This window comes from Lynx canadensis, chromosome C2, assembly GCF_007474595.2.
Source record: "Lynx canadensis isolate LIC74 chromosome C2, mLynCan4.pri.v2, whole genome shotgun sequence".
Taxonomy (NCBI): Eukaryota; Metazoa; Chordata; class Mammalia; order Carnivora; family Felidae; genus Lynx; species Lynx canadensis.
In genome coordinates this window covers 85974777-85988475 of record NC_044311.2, presented here as the reverse complement: position 1 = coordinate 85988475, position 13699 = coordinate 85974777, and positions in this window count along the sequence as shown.

The window sequence follows — 13699 nt, the reverse complement described above, 5'->3', positions numbered from 1 at the left end:
TCTGCTAGCCAGGAGCCTGCAAGAGACGTGCGGCCTGCACCCTGCAGCTTCTGGGCCGGCCCTGGCTGTGGGTGCAGGCCCTCGTTGTCATCTCGGGAATGCAGGGAGCCGCCAGCCCATTTCCTATGCAAACTCCTCCCCACCAGGCGAGAACAGGTCCACATAAGCATACTCTTTCCAGTCTGCTGGGGGAATGGCTCCTGTTACACAGAGAGAATTTAATAATTCAAGTCAGCCATTGCATAGTGGGGCAAAGTCAGGGAAAATGCTTCACCTAGGAAATCTGGTTGGTTTCAGCATGGAACCTCCCAGAGGCCCCCAGAGACAGGGACTCTGGGCGGGGGAATCACCCCCAAGCACCTGAGATACTAAGAGATTATTTGGAAGCCCGTTCCCAGAGCCTCTGGCTCGCTTCTGCCTCATCCTCACTCCCTGACCTGTGTTCCCCTCTCTCCTACTCCCCTTCATGCTCCCGAGGACTACTGAGGCTTCTCTTCCTCCACGCTTGCTCTCCTTCCCTCCCAGTGTTTGCCCACCGCTACCACCACAGACTTCAGGGGCCGGTCTTTGTCTCCGGGACCCTATTGCAGATGGCCAGCTCTGATGCTGGGCAGACCCATACCCGACAAGGGCATCAGGGATTGCCTCAAGGTTCCGGGGGATGTGCGACCATCTCTCTGTTGGAAAGGAAGGTGATACCTAAAGAAATGCTGCCCCTAGGTCCCTAGGAACTCAAAGCCGAAGATGGAATTTAAACAAACCCATCAGAGACATCAAAGCCCACCTATGGATTAGAAAACTGAGCTCGGTAAACCTGCAAGATCATTGCGTTCCTGTGCCTGCCCTCACAAACCACATGACTCAACAGGGGTTTGAAGCAGCTCAGTATGGTCAGTTCACCAAAGCCTGAGGCCTGTGTGGGGCCTCGGTGTAGTGTTACACAGGGTCAAATGCACCCTGGGGACAGTCAGGGAGCTGGCACAGCATGTGACTTTGTCAGTAGGCTGGCTGCGAGCCCTCATCAATACCAGCGGTCTTACTTTCTATTTCCATTGTTCTTTAGTTTCCAAAGCACTTTTCCTGCTCATTATCATATTGCGTTCTCCCCACAATCCTTACAAGGAAGGGAGTCTTCCTCTTTGGTATAGAAAGTGGAGACTGGAAAGGTGTATAATTTCCTCAAGTGAATAGTGCCAGAGCCTTAGCCCGCCTTAGATCTTCTGGGTTCAAATTTCACAGGGCATTTCCACTCTGTTCGGCTGCTTTTATGGTAAGACTGTCCAGCCCCTGCCAGCATCCTATTCTCCTGTCTTTTATTTCCTCCTGAAAAAGAAAAGCCAAAGTGGCAGAGGAGGTCTTGCCTGTTATTCCTCAGGGCGTTAGACGGTCCTAGAACCCCAAAGAAAACTTCCAGCCTGGGGGCTGATTTCCTTTGCAAGACCTCCCAGTCTTTCCCCTGGGTACGCACAGGCCACCCAGCCCTGCACCTGGGCCAGAAAAAGGCACAAATGCTGGGCTCCAGGGTGGCACAAGGACGCACCTGGGGGACAAGGAGAACTTGTTGGGTCTTGTAACTGGTTATTGCTGACCTACAAGAAAGCTACTTCTTTGAGGTATGTGTCTTAGATCTAGCCCTTTGTTGATATCTGATTAATACTGATACAGAAAGTGCATTGGCCCTTTAGAGTCTCTAAAGCATAGAGAGGTTAGGCAACGCACATGTTCCTCTCTTCTTGCTGTTCCATAGCTCCTCGGTCACCCTACCAGTCAAATCTTACTCACTTATTCATTTATTCATTTATCCATCCATTCAAGTAACACTTCTTGAATGTTGAAGCTAGGGCCTCGTGTTGGAATTTACTGTTCATGACCCAGAGATAGGTAAGAGGCGTACTCTGCCCTCTGAGACTTCACAGTCCATTTGAGAAAAGTAGGTGGGTAGTTGGAGGACCAAGAGGCCCCAGAAAAGGAGACCTCATTTTGAGGTCTGTGTCTTGCCCCCTCAAAAGGGATCCAGTGAACTCAGCAGGGACACTGAATGCCACAGCAGGAACTTCAGGGAATAAAAATAGGGTCTAGAGGCTGATGCGCAGCAGAGCAATGCACAACCTGTGCAACTGTTCACGAGAACCCTGGTGCTGATCCAAGCAAGGTATTTATCATGAGCTGCTTGGAGGAGCAGAAACAGGGGGGTGGGAGGCTTTGAGGAAGTAAGTCAGGGACCAATGTTTAAGGAGTTCACGTCCAGAAAAAAAAAAAAAGGAGGTGAGGTCCAAATGAGTCTTGCCAGCCTATAATCAAGAAACCAGCCCAAGAGTCAGGAGCTGAGAATAGGAACAGGGCAAAGAATGGCATGTTACATGGGCAATGGGCAAAGGTTTGGCTGGGAGGATCGAGGGCTTCTTCTTATGGGGTTTGACTTCCTGGTACAGGGACAGATGCATGAGGAGCAAAAAGAAATTGGGGGACAGTGTCTTCCTTTTTCTTTTCCTCTTACCCAGAAATCTGTATAGCCACAGGGGTGAGAGCCAGAGCTAACGCTGGAAGTTACCGGGGTCAAACTGCAGCTATACAAAAGGCGGAGATGCTAACACAACACTGCCAGGGCTCACTCGTAATAAAAGGGGCTGTCTGGGGTCAGGGAAGCTCAAAGTCATCTAAAATACTCAGAGAGAGGCTGAGTGGCTCCAGTCAGGGATGGTGTCGGGGGGAGGCAGTGGTGAGGGTGACTTCTGTTGACTGGGGGCTCTGAGGCGCTTCCCACTCGTAAGTGTATTGAACTGTTGAGCACTGTGTTTGCCACAGTGCACCAGGACGGTCAGAGGTCTGTTTAACAACTCGAGGACAGGGCCTGACCCAATAGGTGCTTGGAGCATGCGTGTGCATTCTTCTTGTTCTTTGATCTATTTGAGTAAAGATTTTCTTCTGCCTTTTCTCCGATCTCCAGCCTAAGGAAGCATACAATGAGCTCGGGGTCCAGTGTGGAGAGCTGGGTGGCTGAGAGTCATCTCCAAGCTGGCACCCGGCCCAGAGCATCAGGCTGGAAATATTTCCCATGTTCCACGGTGGGAGATGGAGGGGAGGGTAAGGCAGAAAAGCGTTATCTAGAGAAGCTATTTGGCCACATCCCCATCAGAGCCACAAGCCCATGTAGTGCATTTGTGTGGATTAGAAACAGGCGCCCCCTGCTCAGGTGGACACGGTGCCCACAGTCTTTTGATTTGAAGCAAGGAGGAGGTCTGGATTTTAGCTCCCACTTTCTTCCTCTTGTGCAGTGGATAATATGCACCACTGTACTCAGTGGCCCTGGTGTCTATTGCCTGCCCCCTCCAAGCTGTGTCTCCTGTGTGCTATGAGCTCAGGACAGGACATAGCAGAAAACTGGATCAATTAATGAGAATGAGTGGGAGGCTCCAGAGATGGTTCTGTATCAGAAGTCAGCCATCTGGAAGACAAAGCCACACTAAGCCAGGGTCTCATACTAAGACTGATGGCTTGGCCCTTCTGGGCCTTTCTCAGAGCCACAGAGCACAGGGAAGTCTGAGGACAGTGAGAGACCTTCCAGGAACAAATCCCCAGATGGCTTCTTCCCTCACTCGCCCATTAAATGCACTTACTCCTTTACTTGCACTTAAATACTTATGTGTTAAGTAGTTTTTGATTTATGCGTATGTTTAATATGTGCCTTTAATATCTGTCTATAGTTTCATTCTTTGTCTTAAATTCTAAGGTCCTAGAAAATGCAGACTCTGCATTACAGGATTAATATTGCTCAGTAAAATGCCTGGCACATTGCCACCTGGTGCTTTTAGACAATAATAACGATGATGAAGTTTGAATTCCTCGCCCCGGGCTTTCCAGATCTTCCATCTTCTGACCTCCCCAACCTCCTCCCCTCCCCACCTGCCATTATTCAGCTTCAGCATTCTGTCCAAGAGCCAAGATGGCCTACGTTCCTTGGGCACCTGATCTGAAGCTGTTCCTTTCATCGGCATACCCTCTCCTCCTCCTGTCCCTGAGTGTCCAGATCTAACCCATCTCTGGAACTTCAACTCTAATACTCTTCCCCATGATACCTGTTCTGATTCCTTGAGCAGGAATGATCTTTGCTTGCCCATGCAAATTCATTTCAATTTTTTATGCATCTGATTACATTCTAACTATATCATTACTGTATTAGCAAATGACTACTTCCCCTGCTAATCTGGGACTCCTTGAGGGCACAGGCTGTGTCTTGTCCAAGTTCCTCTCCACAGTGTTCACTCCAGGGCTGAGCACCTGGGATTTCACTCTGCAACGTGGACAAGTCCCATCCCCGCTCTGAGGCTCAGTTTTGTTCATCACTATGTGAGGGGTTGGACAAGGTGATGTTTGGGAGCACGGCGGCTCTGAGGACCACGGTCTATAGCCTGCTAAAGGCGCACTGACCGGCTAGAAGATCAGGAGAGGACATTCCCCCACCAGAAGAGGGAGTGCTTTGGGGACTTCTTGTTTATCAAAACCTAAACATTCTCCGATTGCCAAGAAATTGGAAATGTGAACCGGTTACTCTCACACATCAGATCTCTGCCTTCCCATGAATGGGAATGGCAACAGGTGACTCAGAGAACAGTTGGCATAGAGATGCTATCTCTGTTCTTCGAAGGTGGCGCTAAGGGCTTCCCCTGCAGTTCGCCTACCTCCCCTCAAGAAGCAAAGGCCAGGTCGACGATACTCCCGCTGAAGGCCAGGGGCACCCTACTCCCTGAAACCCAGGGCACCCCCCCCTGCCCCCGTGACAAGGGCTGGGCTGCACACATGGTATCCAGGCCCCTCATCAGAGGACCTGCCTGCTACAGCACTGGAGACCCCGGGCCAATACCTATTTTTGGCGCTAATTATCAAGCGTCTTGTAAGAGCCTGGGTACACAAGCAAATCTTTTAAAAATAGGCCCAAGTTGCCTCCCCAGATTCCTGGTGGTGACTCAGCGTACCGTACAGTAGCTGTGATTCACAGTGTGGGCGCCAAAGGCCCGTGGGTGAGTCTTGGCAGCTGCTCTGCTCGCCCTCCTAGAACCCAGAGAGTCACAGCCAAGGAGAGGAGGTACGTACAGCCCACTCTTCCGGAAGGCCACTCTTGCCACCAAACTCAGGCTTCTCTGCCTTATAGACGTGGCCAACCATCGAGGCCAAGGGCTTTGGGCAGGATAGCTCCAGAGCCGGGACGGGGTGGGAAGGGGGCACACTGGGACTCTGACAGCCCCATGTGGGGGCAGATGTCCACCTAAGGTCTGGGGGAATGAGGAGAAGGGGTCCACGGGAGAGAGGGTAGGAGTGGGGGACGCGGAATGTCTCGGCTGATAGAGGCCCAGCCAAGAGTCTTGGGCTTTGAGCCCAGCTGAGCTGCTGACTCACGGTGGACCCTTAATCTCCTGTGGAGTGCAGGCCCAGCTCCTAGAAGCCTAGAGGGCTTAGTGGTGTTTGTGCAGCTATAGACACAGGGCCTGTGGGCTGGCAGGAAACCCTGCCTGGCCATGAACGGGAAGGCAGGAGAGCCGGGCAGAGTGGGAGAGAACAGTGAGAGGCAGGATGAGCCCTTTTAGAGAGAAAGGGGTGAGCCTAGACCAGCCTGTGGCAGGAGGGTTTGCAGAAGGGCCTGACAGAGAGACAGAGTGTGGGGGTGGGGGAAGAGTCACGCAAGCCTACACCCATGAAGTCAGTCGAGACGGCTCACCCAGGTTTAGGAAGAGATGGCTTATGCATTTGTCAGTTTTCATAGCTGAGACAAAGACTTCAACTTTCTTAAAATATACCACATCTGCTCAGAGGCTTAAGGAGGCTAATAAGTACATTAACAGAAACTCAAGACCCACTTCAGAGCTCCTGTTTCTGTCCTTTTGGCCTGACAACTCTACCCCCTGCCCTCGGGGCCCCAGTATTCATGTGATTCTCTCCTCTGTCTCTTTGTACAAATAGGAAGTGGGAATAAAAATGTGCCCCTTCTACCTGCCTCTCCAATGCTGGGAGAAGGAGCTGAGACCTGGGAAGAGGCTTTCCAAGGCTCTGTATAAAATGTTGAATCTTGGCACAAAATGTATAAAGTAGCGATGACGTTGTCTGAAATATTTTCCGAAGTGTTTCTATACCCTATAAATCTTGTTGCTCTGGGCTTCCTGCTGGTCATAGCAGGGAATGTCAATGCTTCAGAGGGTGGGGCAGCACACATCTCTGCCATTCCTCAGGTTTCACTTGTCACATCAGATTTTGGGGAGTCCCCAAAATGACAGTAGGCTTGAGAGTCAGATGCTAAGTAGAGAAGACTTTTTTTCAGATTTTTCAAGGCCTGGATGATCCAATTATGGAACTTTATCAATGAACGGTCCTCACAAGGCAGGAAAAGGAGGAGGAGAAGCCCATCCCTTTATTTCCGACAGATCATGAGAAAAGGGGAGACAGAGAAGGCGATCAGGCAGTCAGACAGGCATGGGTCTCCGTCTCCCCACCCTAGCTTTCAGTCTGGGGGATATGTGTTTGGAAAGTTGAGGAAAACACTTTGTCAAAGTCCTCTTTCTGGGATCTGCAAGGACAACCTCACACATTCCCTGAGCCACCACGGGGTTGGCCACATCACAGGAAGTGTGGCGTAGCATGGGAATCTCTGTGGTTTCCAGAGGCTGGTGAGGAACTTGGCCAAAAGTCTGGCTGGGGAGTTGGGAGTGGGGGTGCTTGGTACTGTAGCCAAGATCGGACTGCCTGGGTAAGTCTGCCTGGAAGTCCAGCCAGACCTCAGGTCTTGCGGGCCCAGAGAAAATCCTGGAGGGGCCAAGTCAGCACAGAGATAACTGAGCCCTGGCCAAATTGCAGCAGACATCGGCAGAGCACGCATCCAGTACCTGTGGCCTAAGGTGAGCCCTCAGACCAGCAACTCTCAACCATGCTTGCACAAGAGAGTCACCTGGGATGCGTGAACCCAGGCTCCACACCCAAAGGTTCTAATTTCATTGGACTGGGTGAAACTGTGGCACTGGTATCTTTAAAAAAAGCATCCTGGGCTTGTGAACCAGGGAAGTGAACAACTTCCTTCAGGGTTAGTAATATCCTTCACACCAATGCCGGACGAAGGTGAGGCAAGTGAGCCCCGCAGGATGCAAAACCTAGGCAGGTGCTTATTGTCAAGGTCATGCAAGTGCAGGGGGGGTGGCGTGCCCCTTCTTCCATGTGGCCCCAGGTGCTGAATACTCATGCCTCACCCTAGCTCTGCTCCACCTCCTTTCCAGGTAGGTTCTTTCCCTGGCCTGATTTGAAGAGGCATCTCAGGCCATGAGCCCCTTTCTTCTGGAAGGTACCAGAAGGTTGCAGATACAAGTGTCCTGGGGCCGAGGGACCTGTTGGGGAATGGGCTTGAGAAGAGAGTGGGCAAAAAACCAAAGAATGAACAGACCAAATCATTACCTTAAGTGCTTTGTTGGTTTCCGGGACAAGAATGACATGACATGACTTTTGGCTGCAAAATACAGCTTAGTCATTTCTGCCAGCCCCCCTGAAGCCAGGACAGTGTGGTTAACTCACTGTGGGGGAGGGTGGACTGGATCCAGAGTTCTTCAGAGAGGGATTCAAGTTACACAAAACCCAATGTGTGTTCATGTTCTGTTACAGTCACAAAGACAGAGTGTGTGCCTGCCTCCAAATAGCGTGTGGGCGAAACTCAGGGGGCCCCTGCACAGCCCTTGGTTGCTCATCCTTTGCCTCACCCAGAAATCAGTCTCAGTGGCAGTGAATCAGAGATCGGCACCACGGAAGGCAGATTTTTTAGGAGCATTTGGAACCAATTAGTTTGTTAGTGTGAGCTCAGGGCTCCAGTGAATGGCCCAGTACTGTGCAAAAACTCAGGGCTTCACACGCTAGGACAAATGCGTTCTTTGTAAATAATAAGTGACCTTTGTTTCCCTCTGCCCGGCCTCCTCCCCCACCCTGCTTCATCTTGGCCTCAGCACGGATCCGGGGTCCTCCAGAAGGAAACCTGACCTGGCCTCAACCAATGGAATCAGGAACTCTGAGCCACGACACAACTGGGACCGGGTGTCATTCTGTGTTTTAACCCAAAGTCCTTTTTACAGGGGTAGGGACAAGGGCCCTGGCCTTTAGGAGTACAGCTGTGTTCTCAACCATGTTGGAGGACCTTTTAAAGTCTAGTCTGTTTCCGGCATCTCTTCCTTCTCAGCTTTTTTTGTTTTTAACGTTTATTTATTTTTGAGCGAGTGGAGGAAGGGCAGAGAGAGAGAGGGAGACACCGAATCCGAAGCAGGCTCCAGGATCTAAGATGTCAGCACAGAGCCCGACACAGGGCTCGAACTCACAAACCGCAAGATCATGACCTGAGCTGAAGTCAGACACTTAACCGGTTGAGCCACCCAAGCACCCCTCTTCCTTCTCAGCTTTGACCGCAGTGGGGAACCTCGTCAGAGTCAGTAGTGAAAGTAGGGAGGCAGGAGACTTGGCTCCTGATCACATCGCTGACCCGCTCAGGGCCCTGTCGCAGCCTCTGATCCCAGACACAAACCTCCAATTGTCCTGAACCAATTTCCTTCAGAATAAGAATCTGACGTCTGACTTCCTTCCAATCTGATGGTTTGGCCAGATCTGGGGGCAGAGGGGCTCTGCCTGCTGTCAGGGGCTCTAGAGATGGTGAACACGTGAGCAGCTACTGACGTCTCTAATGAACTAGGCCACTTCAGCTCAAGTTCTGTCTCTCTCACTCTTGATTTCTGCTGAGAGAAGCAGCCTCAATGACCCATAAAACTCGAGAGTTTTTTCCCCTACCCATTTGCAGGGATCTATTAATCTCTTCCGATAGCCAGCAGCTAACCCATCTGCAAGACACCTGGTCTTGATTTAATTAATGTGCAAAGCAAAAGAACATCAGGCAGGTAAAAATCTGTAATTAGCAATAGCCTCTCAAGATTTTCTTTGTTGGTTCGCCCCTCCTCCCCTTTCCAGGCAGTGGGAGGGAATGGGAAGGAGCCAAATGCAAATATGGTTTAATTCCATCTTGAGTAATTACTCCGGAAAGCCCTCTAAAAAAAATTGCTGGCTGTTTAACTCAGCAATTTGAACTTGCATTTGGGAACGTCATCAAACTGTAAATGCTTTGATCTTTTTTATGCTTCTGTACATAAGGAAAACCAAGTACACCTAATTCCTATGCCGTGTTGTCATAAGCATTAGAAACTCTTGGCACATGGCCACGGGTAGGAGGCTTGAGAGGGGCTGGCTTTGTCGGAGGAGGAGACAGCTGGATGCCTTGGACTGAACGTCGGAAGAGGCTGGCGCTCTGCTCCCCACTGCACAGTGGCTCACAAGACGACACTGGGCAGGACATGCCCCCGCCTGACCTCCATTTTCCAGTCTTCAAATAAGGGGGTAGGGCCAGATGATTTCTAAATTTCAAAAACTTCCTCCTCAACACCCCAAGCTCTGCCATTCTAGGAAACACATTCCTTTCTCACACCAGAAACCCAGAGGTGAGGCAGATTAGGCAGGGGCAAAGGTAACCAAGTACAGAGACTTGCTCTGCAGGCTTGATTGTTAAAACGTTTAAGGAAAAGATGATTATTGTGGAATATGAGATTCCTTTGAACAGGGGTATGCCTTGAAAGCAGTGTAGAACCTGTAGCCACAGAGGAGAAAAAAATTAACTGGCCTCTGGGGGTTTTGTGGGGCACCTGTGACCTCAGACTTAATCAGCATCACATGCTCTCCTATAACACCAGAAAACCACATGGGTTTTAGGCAATCACCCAGATTAAACCAATGCCATTGATTTCATGCTCTTGCACGCTTTGTGGGAGAACGAAAGCAAGGAAGAGCAGGAAGGAGAGCACAATTGGGGCAACAGGGCCAGAGATCTATTCATTCATTTCTTCACCCAGCATTCATTCAGCAGACGCTAACACCCAAAACGCGTGGGCCCTAGGGAGGAAGTAGGAACAGGACGAAGCACAGCCCGGAGTCTGCCAAAGACTCCTCAGGCTTCTATGTTCACTTGTTTGGCACTTTTGGGTTCTGTAGTAGATCTGTAACAAGAGGAAGTCATTCACAAGTCGGCTTATCTTCTAGCTTTTAATGAGCCTGGTGCCCAGAGGTCCTTAACTAAGGATGCCCACCTCTGTCAGGTTCCTATTCTTCCTTCAAGGCTCCTCAATTCCATCCCATCCCCACCCCCCATCCCGGACATCCCTTGGCAGATGTGATCTTTTTTGTCTTCTGGTCATCCATGGCATTTGGTTGGCTCTACTCAGTTGGGTATCTTATACCCAAACCTGCACTATTTTTGATTATGTATACGTCTTATTCTCCTTTAGACTGGTACCTCCTTAAGGGCAGGTAGGTAGGACAGACTTTATTGGAATGGCCAATAATCTGGTTGTGAGATTATATTACAGTCTTGCCAGTCTTTGAGGGAAACTGGGTAAAGGGTACATAGGATCTCCCTGTATTATATCTTATAACTGCATATACACCTATAATTACCTCCAAATAAAAAAAGCTTAATTAAAAAGCAAAACACACGGAACCATAAGGCCTCAGAGGTGGAAAAAACTCAAGAGATCAGCTAGTGCTGTCTTTACCCAATGTGTGAATTTCTGCCAAGCATCCCACATGGAGATTTACCTAGCTTTTTTCAAACCCCAGCAATGGAGAACTCATTCTCTCATCAGAAAGAGCATTCCATTTCTAGACAATTCTAATTCTATTCTGAAACAAGACTGGCCAGGCTGTAACTTTCCCCTTGGAGCCCACACAGAACAAGTTGCTCCCTTATCCCACAACCTTTCAGGTATGTGAAGATGGTCATGTGTCCATCTGGGCCTTTACCAGGCTGCAGGGGTCCAGTTCTCTCACTTCCATAGTGTAGAATTCTCCTGCCATTCTAGAGCCTTTTTTTCTGAATGTACCTCATGTGTTACTCTGATCTGAAACAGGATTAACAACCCCCTTTGTCCTGGACACTCCACTGTTTCCAACGCAGTTAAAGACCACATTAGCATTTTTATGCTAACTCCCAACCATTGGCTCATATTAATGGCAGAATCCATGAAAACCCTTGGATCTTTTTGGTACACCAGCTGCAGCCAAGCTCCCCATCCCCTACCTTGCCAATTATTTTGTTTTGTTTTGATTTTCACTCGAAGGTGGGACTTTACATTTCTCTCTACCTGCTGTGGTCCTAACCTCTCGCCGGTTGAAACCCTGAAGGAGGGCTGAGTCTGTAGTGAGGTGCAGAAGACTGAGGGAGAGGGTGTGTGCTTGTGCGTGCTGCCGTGGTTGGCCCGCATCCTGTAGCACTGTGCCCAGAGACGTACGAGTACTTCTAGCGCTGGCAACCCTAGGGTATTGCTCATTGTTGTTGAATAGCAAGATAGGTTTATTTTTATAACAAGTATTTACTGCAGAACAGCCTTGCAGAACCTCCTGGGTTTCACAACTCTTCCGGCTCTATTACGTACGCAGAATGATGCCAGCCTGGCTCCTGTTCTCATTCCCTATCCCCATAGAGACGCATCAGGTTAAGGCTCAGTGTCAAGCCTCTGTACCCAGGACTCAGGGAGACAGGGAGGATGCCTCCGTGGGACATTAGAGGGCAGAGCCGTCTCGCCTACTAAATGAGAAGGCAAGCCTTTCAGGTTCTTTAGAGCAGAGTGGGACAGAGTATCTGCTTATGTAAAATCAGTGAGGTCTTCTTGGGGAGGGTTAAATTCAAGTCTAGAGCCCAAGTCTCTGTAGCAGAGAGTGCTTGGTGTCCTCCAATACCTATTCTTCCCTTCTTAGAAATTTTAGCAGACGGATGCCTGGGTAGTTCAGTCGGTTAAGCGTCCAACTTCGGCTCAGGTCATGATCTCACGGTTCATGAGTTTGAGCCCCATGTAGGGCTCTTTGCTGACAGCTCAGAGCCTGGAGCCTTTTCAGATTCTGTGTCTCCGTCTCTCTCTGCTCCTCCTCAGCTCATGCTCTGTCTCTATCTCTCTCAAAAAATGAATAAACATTAAAAATTAAAAAAAAAAAATTTAGCAGAGCACTTTCTCATGCACAATAAATGTGACAATCCCCATTCTTCCTTTGTAACTAGGTGTTGCCATGTGACCAGATTCTGGCTATTGGGATGTGAGTGGAAATGGCAAGAGCAATTTCTTTGCCTTTATAGGGAAGGGGGCTGCCTGGCCATGGTTCCTTTCCCCCTATCTATTGGTTGACGTGTGGATGGTGAGCCATATTGAACCATGTGTGGTGCTGGTGAGCCATATTGAACCATGCAAATGAGGACAACAACCCAGAGATGATGGAGCAGAAAAGAAGCCTGTGCCTCTGATGATTCACTGAGCAGAACCATTTTATCAGCTCAGAGTTTACTTGATAAATACACTTCTATTTTGTTTAAACAGACCACAGTTACTCTGGGTCTCTGTCCCATGTAGCTAAATCTGCACCCTAACTCATATAGTGTTCCACCCCACTTAATTCTTGGCTTCCTGTTCTGCTTCTGCCCTTTTCCCTGCCTTCCTTTTAGCCCACAGCTTCATTTTCAAGCTTCTTGGCATGTCCCTCCCCACTTGGCCTGACCTGATCTCTCAAGGTAGCCTTGGATCCTTTCTCTGGCACTGCCCTGACAGGCAAGCATTAGGGAAAGGACGGTGGTGGTGGTGGCCAAGCTGGCATTTCCAGATTGTTTGCTCTCTGGTTCCAGCCTATACCACTTGTGTTTCAGATACAAGTGCTTGGTGCCTTCTGAACCCTCATCTTGTCCATTTGTCTTGAGTTGGGTCCTTGCCTTATTTCCTTGCAACAAGACTGTAAGCTCGCCAAGGGCAGTCACTGTATCTGTCCCCTCTTGAAAAGCCTACAGTCACTTGTCCATAGTAGGTTCCTAATGAATGTGTGTAGATTCACATCTTGGGATTCCCAGGGCACCACAATGAGCCCTGGACATTGCAGAGTTCAGGGGACCTGTTACTACCTTTTACCAATGTTGAAACCTTCCCAGCTGGAAAAGGCAACTGGATCAGTAAATTAATTCACCAGATGATTCTTCATTGGGGTTTGTCCAAGAAGTTTTCCTCCCTGGGCAAAAAAAGGGGAGGAGGTTATGGCATTCAGTGCTACTTAATCCCCTAGCACTTCAGCCTCCTGAGACAAGCTATGTCCACCCACTGATGACCTTTAAGTGTTAAGCAACAAACCCAGAGCAAGCTAAATCTTAGTCACAGAACTCAGAAGAAAGATTTGGTCTGCACTGTACCTTCTGTAACACCTAAAAATAACTTCTCCCCATGGACTTGAGTGGGGAAATTGGGAAATACAGAAGACTTTAATTAAAAAGCTGATAAGAGGACAGGTACACTGCTGTACCAGACTTTGCAGGGCCGAGGGAACTAGAAGACACGTGTGTGTGTGTGTGTGTGTGTGTGTGTGTGTGTGTACCTGAGGGCATGGTTCCCCTGCAGTAGATCAAATCTGGGGCAGTAAAGGCACATCATGGTCAGGTTTTGCCACTCTCTCTTCCAGTGACTAGTGTGGAGAAGATTCAGTGAGACATTGGAGGCCACTGGAGGCAGAGATGGAGCTCCAGCTTAGAAATGGGTCCCAACTACCAGCTGTGACACTTCCTGCTCACCTGGGTGGGTAGCCTTAGACAAGTCTGTGAAGCTTTCTGGACTCATTTTTC